Source organism: Oncorhynchus clarkii, chromosome 8 (assembly GCF_045791955.1).
Source record: "Oncorhynchus clarkii lewisi isolate Uvic-CL-2024 chromosome 8, UVic_Ocla_1.0, whole genome shotgun sequence".
Lineage (NCBI taxonomy): Eukaryota > Metazoa > Chordata > Actinopteri > Salmoniformes > Salmonidae > Oncorhynchus > Oncorhynchus clarkii.
This window is the reverse complement of record NC_092154.1, coordinates 12521265-12541265: the sequence shown is the minus strand read 5'-3', so window position 1 is coordinate 12541265 and position 20001 is coordinate 12521265. Positions and strand designations below refer to the sequence as shown.

At 41.5% G+C, this 20001-nt stretch overlaps 1 pseudogene; it reads left to right on the top strand.

Annotated features, from left to right (window-relative positions):
- The window catches only part of LOC139414949 (glutamate receptor ionotropic, kainate 2-like), a 154803-nt pseudogene that overhangs the window by 108990 nt on the left and 25812 nt on the right, over positions 1–20001 (top strand).

Below are 20001 nucleotides of genomic sequence, written 5' to 3'. Positions count from 1 at the left end.
ATGGGGACATGCGTAAATGCCCCCCAAAAAAACTTTTGGTAAGTGTGGTGTGTGTGTGTGTGTGTGTGTGTGTGTGTGTGTGTGTAACCTTTATTTAACTAAGCAAGTCAGTTAAGAACAAATTCTTATTTACAATGACGGCCTACCCCAGCTAAACCCAGACGATGCTGGGCCAATTGTGTGCCACCCTATGGGACTCCCAATCATGGCCAGATGTGATACAGCCTGGATTCGAACCAGTGACTGTAGTGACGCCTCTTGCACTGAGATGCTGTGCCTTAGACCGCTGTGTCCATGTGTGTGTGTTAACTATTTAACTGTACTAGAATGCTTAAAGGCCGCTAACATTTTAAATATCGGTTATCGATATCGGTTATCGGTATCGGTTATCGGTATCAGGATTTTTTGGGCAAGGAAAATATCGGATATTGGTATCGGCCAAAAATGTCATATCGTGCTTCACTAATTACCATTTTATCACATGAGAAATGTGTCACCCACAGATAGGAACGTGGGACCCTCCCAGTGGCCTGAACATGACGGACAACCACAAGAGCAAGACAACCAACATCACAGACTCTCTGGCTAACAAATCCCTCCGTGTCTCCACCATACTGGTAAACACACATCTGGCTAGGTCTCTGTATGTCTGTAGCCTCACAGCAGCATCACTGAAGGGCTAGGTCTCTGTCTCCGTCACTGAAGTCACAACGACTGACAGCACAGATTTAACCCTTCGGTACTATCAAGGATAGGACTTCATAGTCTAACATACACTACTAGACCAGACATGGATGGAGTATGATGTTTTTTTTTCTCTATTTTCTCATCATTCTCTTTCTTGTTCCTTTTTTGACACTCTTTGTTGCCGTCTTTCTCTGCTCTCTCTTCTCCATATTTCCTCTCTTCCCTTTCTCCACATCTCTCTCCCCTGTCTCCCCCTCCCTTATTTGATGTTGCCAAATATTTTAATGATTACTTCATTGGCAAAGTGGGAAAACTTAGACAGGAAATTCCATCGTACTCATACATTAAAGAACAAATAATGAAAGAAAAGCATTGCAAGTTAGAATTTTGTAAAGTTTAGTGTGGGAGAGGCGGAAAAATTGTTATCGATCAATAATGAAAAACATCCTGGCATTGACAACTTAGATGGAAAGCTACTGAGGATGGTAGCTGACTCTATAGCCACTCCTGAGGATGGTAGCTGACTCTATAGCCACTCCTATCTGTCATATCTTTAATCTGAGCCTAGAGGAAAGTCTTTGTCCTCAGGGCTGGAGGGAAGCCAAAGTCATTCGCTACCAAAAAGTGGTAAAGCAGCCTATACTGGTTCTAACAGCAGACCAATCAGACGGCTGCCAGCTCTTAACAAACTGTTGTGGAAAATGGTGTTTGACCAAATATAATGCTATTTCTCTGTAAACAAATTAACAACAGACTTTCAGCATGCTTATAGAGAAGGGCACTCAACATGTACTGCACTGACACAAATTACTGATGATTGGTTGAAAGAAATTGCTAATAACACGATTGTGGGAGCTGTACTGTTAGATTTCAGTGCAGCCTTTGATTTTATTGACCATAACCTGTCGTTGAGAAAACGTATGTGTTATGCCTTTTCAACTTCTGCCATATTGTGGATTCATATCTATCTATCTAATAGAACTCAGAGGGTTTTCTTTAATAGAAGCTTCTCTAATGTCAAACATGTAAAGTGAGGTGTACCGCAGGGCAGCTCTCTAGGTAAAAAACTGTCATGGGGAGAGGTCTATCAGTAATAAAGAGATGCTCTGCTTTTTTGACACTACACTCCAAAAAGCAAGTCCTGCAGGCTCTAGTTTAGTCTAATCTTGATTATTGTCCAGCCATGTGGTCAAGTCCTGCAGGCTCTAGTTTAGTCTTATCTTGATTATTGCCCAGTCGTGTGGTCGAGTGCTGCAAGGACAGACCTAGTTAAGTTGCATTTGACCTAGAACAGAGCGGCACGTCTTGCTCTTTATTGTAATCAGAGGACTAATATAAATACTATGCATGTCTAAGAGTTGAGGAGAGATTGACTGCATCACTTCTTATGTTTCTAAGAAACATTAATGTGTTGAAAATCCCAAATTGTTTGCATAGTGAACTTACACACAGCTCTGAGACACACACTTACCCCACCAGACATGCCACCAGGGGTCTTTTCACAGTCCCCAAATCCAGAACAAATGCAAGAAAGCGTACAGTTCCATCTCATATTGCTCAAATGAACAACAAACCTGGTTTCAAAAAACAGATAAAGCAATACCTTACGGCACAATGCCTTTCCCCTATTTGACCTAGATAGTTTGTGTGTATGTATTGATATGTAGGCTCGTGTGCCTTTTTTAAATTGATGTAGTTCTGTCCTTGAGCTGTTCTTGTCTATTAATGTTCAGTATTACAGTGGCAAGAAAAAGTATGTGAACCCTTTGGAATTACCTGGATTTCTGCATAAACTTTGCATAAAATTTGATCCGACCTTCATAAGAGTCACAAAAGTAGACAAACACAGTGTGCTTTAACTAATATCACACAAATTATTGTATGTTTCTTGTCTATATTGAATACATAATTTAAACATTCACAGTGTAGCTTGGGAAAAGTATGTGAACCATTAGGCTAATGAGTTCTACAAAAGCTAATTGGAGTCAGGAGTCAGCTAACCTGGAGTCCAATCAATGAGACAAGATTGGAGATGTTGGTTAGAGCTGCCCTGCCCCATAAAAAACTCATCACAAAATGTGAGTTTGCTATTCACAAGAAGCATTGCCTGATGTGAACCATGCCTCGAACAAAAGAGATCTCAGAAGACCTAAGATTAAGAATTGTTGCCTTGCATAAATTCTGGAAAAGATTCCAAAACTATCTCTAAAAGTCAGTCCATGGTAAGACAAATTGTCTTACCAATTGAAGCTCAACAGAAGTTAGGTGATGCATCAGAACAACATTCCAAAACCCAGAAGTAAATCAATAACAGAATGGCTTGAAAATACCCCTTCTGGAGTGGCCCAGTCAGTCCTGACCTCAAGCCGATTGAGATGCTGTGTCATGACCTCTAAAGAGCAGTTCACACCAGACATCCCAAGAACATTGTGGAACTGAAACAATTTTGTAAAGAGAAATTATCCAAAATTCCTCCTGACAGGTGTGCAGGTCTGATCCGCAATTACAGAAAACGTTTGGTTGAGGTTATTGCTGCCAAAGGAGGGTCAACCTGTTATTAAATCCAAGGGTTCACATACTTTTTCCAACCTGCACTGTGAATGATTACATGGTGTGTTCAGTAAAGACATGAAAACGTATAATTGTTTGTGTGTTATTAGTTTAAGTTTGTCTATTGTTGTGACTTAGATGAAGATCAGATAACATTTTACGACAAATTTTGGCAGAAATTCAGGTCATTCTAAAGGGTTCACATACGTTTTCTTCCCACTGTATGTCATGTTTCATGTTTTGTGTGGATCCAAGGAAGAGAAGCTGCTGCTTCCTCAACAGCTACTGGAGATCCTAATAAAATCCCAACGAATACCAAACTACCTTTGTCTTTTGCCCCTTCTCTGCCTCTTTCTCCTTTCTTCTTCTTCCATCTCCTCCCCCCTCCCCCACTTTTCCTTAACAGGTGGAGCCCTATGTGATGTTCAAGAAGTCAGACAAGCCGCTGTACGGCAACGACCGCTTCGAAGGCTACTGCATCGACCTTCTCCGCGAGCTCTCAGCGATCCTGGGCTTCCGCTATGAGGTGAGTGGCTTCCCATGTGTCTCAGTTGGCGTAGCATGGTGCTTGTAACATCAGGGTTCTGGGATCAATCACGATGGTATGAAAATGAATGCGTGTACTACTACAAGTTTCTACTAAATGACATATATTGTTAATATTAATATTAATAGTTGTTGCTGTAGTCATTCTTATTCTCATTAATAGGTGCGCCTGGTGGAGGACGGGAAGTACGGGGCGCTGGAGGAGAGCACGGGCCAATGGAATGGCATGGTCAGGGAGCTCATGGACCATGTGAGTAGGGGGAGGAGAAGTGGACTATTGTCATGGTTACCATAGTGGTTATTGGTGGGTTGCCGTGTTGACGAGGTTACGGTCGGTTGGTTGGATCATGGATACAATGGAGCTTCATGGGCTTCAGATAGGTTCAGAGGTTATGTCCATAATGGAGTTTAATGGTCTTCAGATAGGTTCAGAGGTTATGTCTATGATGGAGTTTCGTGGTCTTCAGATAGGTTCAGAGGTTATGTCTATGATGTAGTTTCGTGGTCTTCAGATAGGTTCAGAAGTTATGTCTATAATGGAGTTTAATGGTCTTTGGATAGGTTCAGAAGTTATGTCTATAATGGAGTTTCGTGTTCTTCAGATAGGTTCAAAGGTTATGTCTATAATGGAGTTTCGTGGTCTTCAGATAGGTTCAAAGGTTATGTCTATAATGTAGCTTCATGGTTGACCCTGAGGACCTGCATATTTGTGCTACAAATGGAGCCGAAATTGAGCTTGTTTCTCAATATAAGTACCTGGGTTGGATTGATGACAAGTTGTCCTTCATAACACAAATAAAATCTGACTAAGATGTTAAGATCCAAGATTGTTTTTATATATTGAAATAAATCATGCCTCAGTATTGAAAATAGGAGAAAGATTGTTCAAATAACGTTTCTCCCTGTATTGGTTTTTGGTGATATTGTTTACATGCTGTTTTAAAACCCTAGGACACAGTCTACCATTCCACAGTACGTTTTATCACAGCGGGCAATGTTAGGACTCATCATTGTAGTCTGTATAAAATGTGGGATGGACCTCTCTGTCTGTAAGAAGAGAGCTGCGTTCTCTTTCATTTATTTCCAAAGCAATCTGACAGAATCTCCCTCCATATGTAACGTCATTAATTAAGTTAAGAGTCATAAATTACCAAACCCGTTCCCAGGAATGGATAACACTAGAGATCCCTTCAGTCTCCACAGATTTGGGAAAATCTGCATTTAGTTTTTTTGCCCCTAATTTGTGGAACAATCTGCCGAGTTCACTGCAGTTAGATGTGCTGGTGTCACTCAGGCAGTTTAATAACTGATTGACGACTTTTATGTAGTTGAATGTGATTGCATTTATTAAATATGTTTATTTTGGTTGATTGTGTTCTGAATTATATTGTTTTAAAACACATATATGTGTATGTTTTATTTAGAGGTCAACCGATTATGATCTTTCAACGCTGATACCGATGACGATTCTTGGAGGACCAAAAAAAGCTGATACCGGTTAATCGGACGGTTTTTATATATATACTTGTAATAATGACAACAATACTGAATGGACACTTTTATTTTAACTTAACATAATACAGAAATAAAAATCAATTTAGTCTCAAATAAATAATGAAACATGTTCAATTTGGTTTAAATAATGCAAAAACACAGTGCTGGAGAAGAAAGTAAAAGTGCAGTATGTGCCATGTAAAAAAGCTAATGTTTAAGTTCCTTGCTCAGAACATGAGAACATATGAAAGCCGGTGGTTCCTTTTAACATGAGTCTTCAATATTCCCAGTTAAGAAGTTTTAGGTTGTAGTTATTATAGGAATTATAGTACTATTTCTCTCTATAATATTTGGATTTCATATACCTTTGACTATTGGATGTTCTTATAGGCACTATAGTATTGCCAGCCTATTCTGGGGAGTTGATAGGCTTGAAGTCATAAACAGCGCTGTGCTTCAAGCATTGCGACGAGCTGCTGGCAAATGCAGGAATGTGCTGCTTGAATGACTGCATATGAGCCTGCTGCGGCCTACCACCACTCAGTCAGACTGCTCTATCAAATATCAAATCATAGACTTAATTATAATATAATAAACACACAGAAATACGAGCCTTAGGTCATTAATATGGTCAAATCCGGAAACTATCATTTCAAAACAAATGTTTATCCTTTCAGTGAAATACGGAACCATCCATAAGTAAAAATATTGCTGTTACATTGCACAACCGTCAATGTTATGTCATAATTATGTAAAATTCTGGCAAATTAATTACAGTCTTTGTTAGGAAGAAATGGTCTTCACACAGTTCGCAACGAGCCAGGCGGCCCAAACTGCTGTATATACCCTGACTCTGCTTGCACAGAACGCAAAAAAAATGACACAATTTCCTTAGTTAATATTGCCTGCTAGCATGAATTTCTTTTAACTAAATATGCAGGTTTAAAAATATATACTTGTGTATTGATTTTAAGAAAGGCTTTGATGTTTATGGTTAGGTACATTGGTGCAACGACATTTCACGAATGCGCTTGTTAAATCATCACCCGTTTGGCGAAGTAGACTTTGATTCGCATTGATTATTTGCAACGCAAGACAAGCTAGTTAAACTAGTAATATCATCAACCTGGTGATTATGTTAAGATTGATTGTTTTTAGTTTAATGCTAGCTAGCAACTTACCTTGGCTCCTTGCTGCACCTGTGTAACAGGTGGTCTCCCTGCCACACAGTCTCCTCGTGGAGTGCAATGTTATTGGCCATAATCGGCATCCAAAAATGCAGATTATCGATTGTCATGAAAACTTGAAATCGCCCGTGCCAATTAATCGGTCGACCTCTAGTTTCATTATTCTGTTTTTATTGTAATGTATACAGGGCTCTCTTGTAAAATTGATTTTTAATCTCAGTGTGACTTCCTGTTTAATTAAAAGTTAAATAAAAATAAATAAATGGTCTTCAGATGGGTTCAGAGGTTATATCTACAGTATAATGGGGTCTGTTTTGGGTGGTGCACAAATTATAATAGGGACGCTTTTCAGTTCTTTGACTTCCCAGTTCCCACCAACTACATTACACCTTTATTTAGCAAGGTAAGTTATATTTCAAATAAAACAACCTAGTCCCTTGTCTATCTCAGCTCTTTTAATGTGATACCAAATCCCCTGATTGGTGAACTCCAACAACCCCCCCCCCCCCCCCCCCCCCCCCCCTGTATCTCTGTTTTAATGTAATTGGTTCAAATGTGGTGAACCAGCCTGGCCCCAGATCTGTTTGATGTCTTGTCCTATAGCCAGGGTCACGTCAAACATGTTGTCAAGATGGCACAAACAGATCTGGGACCAGGCTATCTTCCCCATCTCTCTTCGCAGAAAGCAGACCTAGCAGTGGCTCCGTTGGCCATCACCTACGTGAGGGAGAAGGTCATCGACTTTTCCAAGCCCTTCATGACCCTGGGGATAAGTATCCTCTACCGCAAGCCCAATGGAACCAACCCGGGCGTCTTCTCCTTCCTCAACCCCCTCTCACCCGATATCTGGATGTATATTCTGCTGGCTTACTTGGGTGTCAGTTGTGTGCTGTTTGTCATAGCCAGGTAACATGCCATCCCCTCGCTTTCACAAACCAGACAGTGGCTTTTCTCTGCAACTCATGATACTAGAACCAGAATGTGGAGTTATTCTACTTCTAAAATGTAAACTCTATGCCTTAAAGGAAAGCTTTTACAGTGAAGTGGGACAGTCTGACAGACTGTGTTTATGCCCTTAAGCTCATGTAAAGATATCTTATGTAAAGTACTGTGGACATGCCCTGGCTCCAGACTGAGGAAAATATGAAACAATCAGTGTGAGGCCTTGTCTGACCTTTGGTTATATATTGGTTTGCTCAGTGTTAGGCATTTAATACAGTATGTTTATTTAGCTATTATAAGTGTAGTAGTATCTTAGTGGGCAAAACTGGTTGCAATGACATAATTATGAAGTAATATTGTATGCTGGTTGTAAAATGATGTTTTTGAGACACCCTTTTCACAACCAGAAAAATACATCTTTAGATGGTTGTAATCTGGTTATCTGGATCCAGAAAACCAGTTCACACACAGAATATGATGTTATTGGGAAGTCCCATTACAAATGCTGACCGCTGGGTAGTAGAATTCCCCTGACTGGAGCATTGCTACGTAATCCTATGTAGAAAAGTGTCAACTAACCCCAGAACTCTGGGGTGCCAGCTGTTACGTATTCTTTGGTTTGACCCCAAGAGTTTTGTGGTTAATGCACTTATTCCAAATGTTACTGGCATTATGATCAGCTGAGAGGAAGGCAACAACTGTCACCTAAGTTGGTTCAGAATATGCACTTATTTTATTGCAATCTTTTTCGAACGTATGTTGGGTAAGTTTCTCTATATTTTCAATGTAGCCTTTCCATGGTCCTACGTTTACACAGTGAAATGAACCCAGATATAGCTGCAAGCATGTTTGTGTGTTTCTGCATGCTGTGTGTTTGACATTGTGCGTATTATAACACATCCACTTCCTTGAACTGTGTGCCAACATAATGGAAATGGTTCGGTGAACCACGCGGCTCTCCTGGTGAATAACCTTGCCTGAAACGTGAAGACATGGTCTTAGGAGGCTTTAGCTCAGCAGGCTAAAACAGTGCAATGGCGATTGCCTCTATACCATTGTGTTCATTATCAGATAACTCGCTCTATGTCTTCCATAGGGGTGTTGATGTGTAATAGCTCAAAGCCTGCTATATGCTATTTTCCCCCAGGCGTCAACTTGCTGAGCGGAGCTCTCTCATAATTGAAGTATTGACCACTCAACAAACATATTGATTGGTTGAGTCCCTTTATGTCAAGGATATTGTTTTCTTTAATCCCCTACAAATAGATCTCTAACGAATTGACAGCTAATTGATCCACATCCAAAGGACTAAAAGGAAGGATTTTCCTACGTTCTACAAAATTGTATTTTTATTCAGTTCCTAACGAAATGTAGTTCTTTAAATGCTCTTCCTTTATTGAGAAAGAAACGCAGTTGAAATTCCCTCAGACGGTGTTCACAACCATAGAACACCTACGTATTGAGTCGCGAAAAATATCTCAGAGAGCTCGGACAATGCATGGGCCACCATACACAATAAGGTCCCAGTACATATGGAATTGTTCCTTCTGGCTAACACACTAGATAAGCACAAATCACAGTGTTAGGCTCTTTCCTTCACACACACACACACACACACACACACACACACACACACACACACACACACACACACACACACACACACACACACACACACACACACACACACACACACACACACACAGAGTACACACACACACAGAGTACACAGGCATGCATGCACTCAAACACATTCTCTCACACACACATATACACACATGCACAGACACACACACACACCTACACACACCTCTCCTCAGATGCCCTGAGACAAGAAGGGAAACAGATCTATAAAACCGGCTAGAGTGATTGAGTCCAGCAGACGGCTAATAGGAGGGTGCCTGATGAGTTTTTGTGGCTGTGGATAGGAGGAGAGAAGAGGAGAGGAGGATGGGAGGAGAGGAGGATGAGAGGAGAGGATGAGAGGAGGAGTGTGAGATGAGAGGAGAGGAGAGGAGGAAGAGAGGAGAGGAGAGGAGGAGAGAAGGATGAGAGGAGAGGAGGATAAGAGGAGAGAAGGATGAGGAGAGGAGAAGGAGGAGAGGAGGATGAGAGGATAGGAGAGAAGGATGAGAGGAGAAGAGAAGGAGAAGGAGGAGAGGAGAGGAGAGGAGGAGAGGAGGATGAGAGGTGAGGAGGAGAGAAAGATGAGAGAAGAGAAGGATGAGGAGAGGAGAAAGAGGAGAGGAGGATGAGGAGAGGAGAAGGATGAGAGGATAGGAGAGAAGGATGAGAGGAGAGGAGAAGGAGAAGGAGGAGAGGAGAGGAGGAGAGGAGGATGAGAGGTGAGGAGGAGAGAAAGATGAGAGGAGAGAAAGATGAGAGGAGGAGTCCTTTTGTTATTCTGTGTGGGACTCTGCATGTCCCCTGTCTGCGCTCTGTCTGTGTGTCTGTGTGTGTGCCATCTGTGTTTGTGTGTACGCCATCTGTGTGTGTGCATGTACGTGTATGTGAGTGTGTATGTGTGTGTGTGAGTGTGCATGTGTGCGCAGGGTGACACTTCTCTCCTGCGGGAATCAGTGTGCAGAACATAACCCAGAGGAATACAGGAGTGGAACGCACAGCAAAACCTCTCTCACACACACACACACACACACACACACAATGAGTTTCACACTGTCACAAACCACATGATGCCACAGGGGACATTGAGCGGTGGCGCACGGTCGCCAGCGGTTACAAGGAGACGGAGCTCATTGACATTCTGGCCTGTCAGGCGGTCGGATGGGGCTGGCAGGAAGTTTAATGGCCCACAATTCATCATGTTTGTGGAATAAACGTCCCTTTATTACAGAGAACCATAAACACTAAGCAAAGTCATACTGATGAAATGTGGTTACAGTTTACAGTGGGATGTAGTGGTAAACACAAAGGTTGGTAAATGCACAACAACGCTAACTTTATTTTATAATTGACAATGTGTGTAAAACAGCGTTTACCCTCTGCTATATCCCTGGTGCTATTCATGTGAGAAGTATACACTGAGTGTACAAAACATTAAGAATACCTTCCTAATATTGATTTGCTCCTGCTTTGGTCCTCAGAACAGCCTTAATTCGTCAGAGAATGGACTCTACAAGGTGTTGAAAGCGTTCCACAGGGATGCTGGCCCATGTTGACTCTAATGCCTCCCACAGTTGTGTCAAGTTGGCTGGATGTCTTTTGAGTGGTGGACCATTCTTGATACACACAGAAAACTGTTGAGCGTGAAAAACCCAGCAGTTTTGCCATTCTTGACACTCAAACCGGTGCGCCTGGCCTAATACCATATCCCATTCATAAGCACTTACACTCCCGTTCAGAAGTTTGGGGTTACTTAGTAATGACCTGGTTTTTGAAAGAAAAGCACATTTTTTCGTCCATTAAAATAACATCAAATGAATCAGGAATACAGAGTAGACATTGTTAATGTTGTAAATTACTATTGTAGCTGGAAACGGATGATTGTTTATGGAATATCTACATAGGCATACAGAGGATTCCTTTGTTCCAATGGCACTGTTGTTGGCTAATCCAAGTTTATCATTTTAAAAGGCTCATTTATCATTAGAAAACCCTTTTGCAATTATGTTAGCACAGCTGAAAATTGTTGTTCTGATTAAAGAAGCAATAAAACTGGCCTTCTTTAGACTCGTTGAGTATCTGGAGCATCAGCATTTGTGGGTTTGATTACAGGCTCAAAATGGCCAGAAACAAAGACCTTTCTACTGAAACTTGTCAGTCTATTCTTGTTCTAGGAAATGAAGGCTAATCCATGCAAGAAATTGCTAAGAAACGGAAGATTCAAAATGTAACGAGTACTTTTGGGTGTCAGGGAAAATGTATGGAGTAAAAAGTACAGAATTTTCTTTAGGAATGTAGTGAAGTAAAAGTAACAGTTATCAAAAGTAAAGTAGTACAAATACCCACAAAAAACTACTTAAGTAGTACTTTAAAGTATTTTTACTTAAGTACTTCACATCACTGCATATTGGATGTTGTATAGGTGATCAGACATGCCCATATTAGGCAACTCCTGTAGCACAAACGTAATCAGGTCCTGATGCCTAATGCTAACCCAATCCCACTCTCAGGTCCTCATGACTAATGCTAACCCAATCCCACTCTAAGGTCCTGATGCCTAATGCTAACCAAATCCCACTCTCAGGTCCTGATGCCTAATGCTAACCCAATCCCACTCTCAGGTCCTCATGCCTAATGCTAACCCAATCCCACTCTAAGGTCCTGATGCCTAATGCTAACCCAATCCCACTCTCAGGTCCTGATGCCTAATGCTAACCCAATCCCACTCTCAAGTCCTGATGCCTAATGCTAACCCAATCCCACTCTTAGGTCCTGATGCCTAATGCTAACCCAATCCCACTCTCAGGTCCTGATGCCTAATGCTAACCCAATCCCACTCTCGGGTCCTGATGCCTAAAGCTAACCAAATCACACTCTCAGGTTCTGATGCCTAATGCTAACCCAATCCCACTCTCAGGTCCTGATGCCTAATGCTAACCCAATCACACTCTCAGGTCCTGATACCTAATACTAACCCAATCCCACTCTAAGGTCCTGATGCCTAATGCTAACCCAATCACACACACAGGTCCTGATGCCTATTGTTAACCAAATCACACTTTCGGGTTCTGATGCCTAATGCTAACCCAATCACACTCTCAGGTCCTGATGCCTAATGCTAACCAAATCACACTCTCAGGTTCTGATGCCTAATGCTAATCCAATCACACTCTCAGGTCCTGATGCCTAATACTAACCAAATCACACTCTCAGGTTCTGATGCCTAATGCTAATCCAATCACACTGCTAATTTGATGCCACTCTCACTTAATAAGCTTTTACTGCAGTGGGCTAAATCAGGGTCACAGAGTGTTTCTTGGTAGACCTAAACAAATCTAATTTGAACCAAAAGTATACACCTCACACAGATGGTTATGGTCTTAAACAAAGAATATACATATACCATGGCAGATATAGAGTTGAAATGTATTATGTTTTGAGTTTGCATCCCAATATTACATTTCATATAAAGAACAGAAGACTGAAATATAACAAAACCGTTTGACATTGAAACACCTGACTTTCTGCGTATAAAAAAGTGTATTAATTATAAATTATTAAAAGTATTAATAACATTACACCCATGAAGCCACTATGACATTTGACTGCAGTTAAGGGCTACCATAATAAAGGAGGAATAGGGAGGGCATGAGGGAGTCTGGAGGCATCAGGAAGGAAGAAGGTAGAGAAGAAGGGGGAGTCGAGGGAGAGGGGGAGTCGATGAATCTCAATGAGCTCCATAGATGATCAGGGATGGGGACGTTATCTCCAGTGACAGTGTTATTCCACTCCATCGATCGGGCCTCACAATAAACTGAAGGCATTTGAATACGTCAATATGTTGATCTAGGGGAAAGGGGAAATTATTTGTGTTTGGTCTCCAGTGGAGAATAGGCATCTAAGGCCAGAGTAAAAGCTTGTAAGGGCGTCAATTCGAGTCCGAGACAAGACCAAGACTTGGGGGGGGGGGGGGGGGGGGGGGGGCGAGACCGAGTCAAGACCGAGACCAAGTCAAGACCAGGACCAGAAAAAAGCGAGTCCAATTTAAGACCATGATTGTTATTTTGTCAAATCACCAAATAAGAGTTCAAAATGTCTGGTATTTCTGTGTTTATATTTCAGAACAACATATGGATGGATTCCTTAGAAATTCATTATTGTGAAAAAATGCATGCTGAGGTCAAATTGAGTTATTACTAACCCAAACACAGTGGGGAACAATTGGCCTTCTATGCCTTCAGAGAAGTTCTAAGGATTTATACAATAATTATTAGAATAATAGAATAATAATGATAAAAATAGTATTATTTTATTATTTTTAATGATTTTCTGATTTAATCTCTTAAGTTTTTATTGGAAAGGAAAGGGTCAACACTGAAGAGAAAAAAAGATCCAATCAGGTTTTTTTGGGGGGGGGTCTCTGGGGAGGTAAAGCTACAGTTGCTTGCTAAGTCAGCCATTGGCTAGGCCATCAGAAGCTAGATAAAGGCATCTGCCACTCAACATAGGTCAACATTTTGGAGTGGCAGTGGAATCAACCAATCACATTTTGACTTAATGAGTGGGACCGTTTTTACAAAAACGTATGGAAACTGCCTTCTTGAAGGCTAATAGCGAGCAGTAGTTTTCCCAAGGTCTAGCTAGCTAGCTTTTGTTGTCGGCTAGTTTGCAGCAGCTGCAACAGGTGTTATCAAAGAGGATGTTTTTGCTAATTTGTTAGCTTCTCCCTTTTCAAAGATAACTTTCAACAAGAAGTTAAGTTTCAAATGATCATCATCTGGTGAGTGGAACCTTGAGGAACACCGAACCTTGAGGAACACCGAAATATACAGTTGATTTGTCAGAGGACAAACCATCTACAGAAACAAACTGATATCTTTCTGACAGATAAGATCTAATCCAGGCCAGAACTTGTTCGTGTAGACCAATTTGGGTTTCCAATCTCTCTAACAAAATGTGGTGATCGATGGTATCAAAAGCAGCGCTAAGGTCTAGGAGCACGAGGACAGATGCAGAACCTTGGTCTGACGCCATTAAAATAACATTTACCACCTTCACAAGTGCAGTCTCAGTTCTATGATGGGGTCTAAAACCAAATTGAAGCATTTCGTATACATTGTTTGTCTTCAGGAAAGCAGTGAGTTGCTGAGCAACAGTTTTTTTTTTTATTGAGAGGAATGGGAGACTTGATATTGGCCGATAGTTTTTTATATTTTCTGGGCCAATGTTTGGCTTTTTCAAGAGAGGCTTTATTACTGCCACTTTTAGTGAGTTTTAGTGAGTACACATCCGGTGGATAGAGAGCCGTTTATTATGTTCAACATAGGAGGGCCAAGCACAGGAAGCAGCTCTTTCAGTAGTTTAGTTGGAATAGGGTCCAGTATGCAGCTGGAAGGTTTAGAGGCCATGATTATTTTCATCATTGTGTCAAGAGATATAGTACTAAAACACTTGAGTGTCTCCCTTGATCCTAGGTCCTGGCAGAGTTGTGTAGACTCGGGAAAACTGAGCTTTGGAGGAATACGCAGATTTAAAAAGGAGTCTGTAATTTGCTTTCTAATGAATTTACCGCAAGTGAAAGCCATCCTCTCTTGGGGAATGCTGCTTTTTAGTTAGCTTTGCGACAGTATCAAAAATACATTTTGGATTGTTCTTATTTTCCTCAATTAGGTTGGAAAAATAGGATGATTGAGCAGCAGTGAGGGCTCTTTGAAAGTGCTCTTTGAAACTCTTTGAAACTGCAGTACTGTCTTACCAAGCTAGTCGGAAGACTTCCAGTTTGGTGTGGCGCCATTTCCGTACCAATTTTCTGGAAGCTTGCTTCAGAGCTCTGGTATGTTCTGTATACCAGAGAGCTAGTTTCTTATGAAATTAGGTGGTTAATTTGTACTCTGACATCCTTGGGTAGGCGGAGGGAGTCTGGAAGGGCATCAAGGAATCTTTGTGTTGTCTGAGAATTTATAGAACGACTTGATGATCCTTGGTTAGGGTCTGAGCATATTATTTGTTGCGATTGCAAACGTAATAAAATTGTGGTCCTATAGTCCAGGATTATGAGGAAAAACATTAAGATCCACAACATTTATTCCACGGGACACAACTAGGTCCAGAGTATGACTGTGGCAGTGAGTAGGTCCGGAGACATGTTGGACAAAACCCACTGAGTCGATGATGGCTCCGAAGCCTTTTGGCTTTGGAAACCCAAAGTTGAATGAAAAAAAGTAGAATGAGGGAAAAACTAAAAATATAAAAGGTAATTAAAAAGTAAAAACCGTAAAGTTGTCAGGTAGAAAAGTAAGGTGAGCAACAAAATGCACAGCAGCACGTAAACAAGTCTGCAAGTTGTGACCGGAAAATGCCCTACTTGCCCTAGCAGAGCTGGTTAGGCTGTTTACATGTTATCTAGAGCTTTGTGACTAACTATGACTTTCTTTGCCTGCGTTTACTGACACTGGTCATATTCAGCAGGTGTTGCGCGTTTGTAAATTCATCAGTTGTTCTGCACTTTGGCACACTCAGACGAGAGTGCTCTGAAATAGGAGTAAATAGCCAGAGTGAATTTGTGAATGCAGGAGATATGCTAACTGCATAACAGTCGTTTAAGTTCTTTCTAGCTAACCCAATGACGCCTGCATCTCTAGCTGTGCATAGCCACCAAAAAACGATATGAGGGGAAAAACTCAGTCACTCACCCACTCCTCCAATGGGATGACATGACATCCTCCAAGAAGCTAGCTGTTAGGCTCCATGTTTTTAGCTTGCTACATAAATAGTTACACTGGCCTATTAGCCACATTATGACTGACTTGTGATCATTGCCCTTGATAGTTTGATTGTATTGCCATTCAAAGCCTTAGTTACATTGTTTTTGTTTTTGTCCAGAATTTTGAGTCATTGAATCTGAAACAGTGAATCCCAAATGGAGGAGGCAAACAATGTATCAGGCCAGCTGGGATTTACAACCTGATAGCAATATGTTTTGGACTACCAAGAAATGTATTGGTGAATTATATGAATCAGGCATTGAACTGCATCCATCTATTCTGCCAAAAATAACTTAGTGTACGTCATGGAACGTTGAGTCAAATACAACCTATTTTTAAAACCTCTTATAAAGTTGCTTTTGTAGCATAAACTGGGAATTTAACATTTTTGACTGATATTATGATTGTCTGTTTGTTTCATATCTGCAAAGTAGTTAAAACGCTGTCAGTTCCACTGTAAACTTTAGGTCACCGGTTACTTTGTGTGCTAAATGTGAAATATTTTTTGCAATGGGTGTAAATTTAGATTGGGAAATACTTAGATGTACATTTAGATTGGTTGTGTTTTTGTATTCTTATGATTGGGACCTACTGGCTTATTATGTCAGATTTTATGGACTGCTTATCCTTTAACATCATGCTGTGTGTGACTGCTGTCTTTCCATCGGCTCTATGCAGGGGTGTAGTGGTGCTTTAACATCACGCTGTGTGTGACTGCTGTCTTCCCATCGGCTCTATGCAGGGGTGTAGTGGTGCCTGGAGAAGTGGGAATAGTCTAATTTTGCCACAAAGTTCCCCAAACGGCCCCCCAGCAAAGGAAAGGCCCCCTGTGTGAAAAAGCCTGTTTTCTTGGTTTTTTTTCTCCTATAGATTATTCAGATTTTCACTCTCAAAATGACACCTTTTTTCTTTTAAAGGTTCACCACTCACAAATGTGATGGTCTAAGTCCACAACAATGCTTAAACCACATCAATGTGATTGAGTGGGCCTGTGAGGGCCTGGCTCCCCAGTGGGTGGGCCTGGCTCCCCAGTGGGTGGGCCTGGCTCCCCAGTGGGTGGGTCTGTGAGGGCCTGGCTCCCCAGTGGGTGGGCCTGTGAAGGCCTGGCTCCCCAGTGGTTGGGCCTCTGTCCACCCAGGCCCATCCATGTCTACGCCCCTGATGCAAACAGCACATGATGACAATTGCACATCACAAATAGCCTACGAACCAACACTTCTAACTATTTCAATACCTGGTTTGCATACCCATTGTTGCCTTAGTTAGCATTTACTGGTAGATAAGTTGAAACATCTTTCCTACCCTACCGGATACCGATGTCATTCTTCTGTGAGCTGCTCCATGACAAAACAAGTTGAGAGCTGCACACTTACTGCCTGCAGATTAAATTATGCTGAAACTAAGCTATGTGTGCGGCACATATGTGAATATATTTCACGTGCTTTGCCATTGTGTAGGCTACTTTGTGCATGATTTATCTACTACATAATGGATAAGTCGTATACCTCCACTACACTACTTTGATATGCATAAATAGGGATTAAACAGTGAGTATAAGCAATGCCCACTGAAAAAAAAGTGGGTATACGGTTCATACCTGTGTAAACCCTCGACTGCACCACTGACTCTTTGTGTTTTTCAAAAAGTGCTCTCTCCTACATGAGTGCGCTGGTATTACCGTTGCTGTCCTTTCAGAATCACCAACCTGTCACACACTAGGTTCACCACTGAAGGCCTATACAGTAGGTTCACCACTGAAGGCCTATACAGTAGGTTCACCATTGTACCAACCTGTCACACACTGAAGGCCTATAGGTTCTCCAATGAAGGCCTGACATGAATGTTACTGACACTTTCTCTCTGTGTACATCTAAGTGCGATACGTGCTGCTTTGTTCTGGACCAACTGCAATTTACCTACAGCATGTCCTTCTTTGCCGCACATGACCGCACAGCTGGGAATTAGCCCAGGTGTGACAAAACTAGGGCCTGTAGGACTTGTCTGGTCGACTGAGATGTCAAGAAGGCAGAGCAACTCCTTATCGTGGACAGACTTCTTCCCATTTTAGCAACCATTGAGTCTATATGTTTTGACCATGACAGCTTGCTATCTAGGGTGACACCCAGCAGTTCATTAGCCACATTAATCAATAATAGCTCTAAATGAGGTTCAGCGTTGAGCAAGTGATTTGTCCCAAAAAATATACTTTCCGTTATATAGATATTTTGCACCAGCCTATTGCTAGTTACCTATTCTATGTTAAGTGTCTCAGTTATTTATTTTACTGTTGCAGCTAAAGTGTATACTGTCATCAGCGTACAGAGACACACAGGCTTTATTCAAGGTCAGTGGAAGGGCATTTGTAAAATTAGAAAACAATATTGGCCCTAGGCGGCTGCCCTGAGCTACACCACACTCAACTGAATTTTCATGAGAGAGGCTTCCGTTAACGAAAACCCTCTGTGTTCTATTAGATAGCTAACTGTCAATCCATAATAAGGCAGAGGATGCAAATCCATAACACCTACGTTTTTTTTCAGCAATAGGTTATGATCAATGACATCAAAAGCTGCACTGAAGTCTAACAAAACAGCTCCCACAATCGAATGAATTGTCACCAAGTGCTATTCAGAGACCCAGCCTAAAACCCCAAACAACAAGCAATACAGATGTAGAAGCATGGTGGCTAGGAAAAACTCCCTAGAAAGGCAGGAACCTAGGAAGAAACCTAGATAGGAACCAGGCTTTGTTGGGTGGCCAGTCCTCTTCAGGCTGTGCCAGGTGGAGATTATAAGAGTACATGGCCAATAATTAAGGACAGTTTGTTCTTCAAGATGTTCAAACGTTCAAAGACAACCAGCAGGGTCAAATAATAATCACAGAGGTTGTAGAGGGTGTAGAGGGTGCAGGTATCAGGCCAGGTAGTCCTGAGGTATGGTCCAGGTGCTCAGGTCCTCCGGGAGGGAGAGAGGAAGAGAGAGAGAATTAGAGGGAGCATACTTAAATTCACACAGGACACCAGGTAAGACAGGAGAATTATACCAGATATAACAGACTGACCCTAGCCCACTGGCACATAGACTATTGCAGCATAGATACTGGAGGCTGAGGCAGAGAATCCCAGTGGAGACAGGGGAGGCAGAGACAGAGGCTAGGCAGAGACAGTTTCTATCCATTACTTTCAGCCAATCATCTGTTATTCGTGTCAGTGCCGAGCATGTTGAGTGCCCTTCCCTGAAACTCTGTTGTTAGTTTGTTTTCTGGAAAACACCTTTTTATTTGATCAGACACATTTTTCTCTTAAAGTTTACTAAGCACTTTCAGCAGGCTGATTGGTCGGCCTGGTACTCTGCTATTCTTGGGTAGCGGAATGACCTTTGCCTCCCTCCAAGTCTGAGGGCCCACACTGTACTCTAGGCTTAAATGGAAGATGTGTCAAACAGAAGTCACAATGTACTACGCTACCAACCTCCGCAATTTACCATCCAGGTTGTCGGTTCCTGAGGGTTTGGCCTTATTTATAGATTGCAACAAAAAAAAAATCACCTCTTCCACACCCCCTTTGTGGAATTCAAAACTACAGTGCTTGTCTTTCATTATTTAATCCATTATGCATGACTATGAAGGCTCAGCATTTGTTGTTTGCATGACTTACCTAAGTTTGCTAGTCTTATCAACAAAAAAGTTACTAAAGTGGTTGACAATATCAAAGGGTTTAGTTATGAACAAACCCTCTGCCTCAGTGAAGGATGGAACCAAGATTGCTTTTTTTTGCCTAGAATTTCATTTAAAGTACTACAGAGCTGTTTATTATCATTCTTTATATAATTTATCCTTGTTCCATAGTACATTTCTTCTTCATTTTGTTTAGTTTATTTACTTGATTTCTCAGTTGACTGTATTTCGCCGTTCTAACAGTCCGTTTCTTGATTGGCGCATGTGTGGATACTGTTTTAGAGAAGATTTCTGCAACATTAGTAAACATGTGATCAATACATGTGGATGATTTAGTTCATGTTTTGTTTGTAAATACCCAGGTAGGTTGACTGATAACTTGAACCAGATTGCAAGCACTGGTTACAGCTTGGAGCTTCTTTTTGAGTAGGCAGCTTGATGACAACCAGTCATCAACTCTATTGATAACACATACAGTGGGGCAAACAAGCATTTAGTCAGCCACCAATTGTGCAAGTTCTCCCACTTAAATA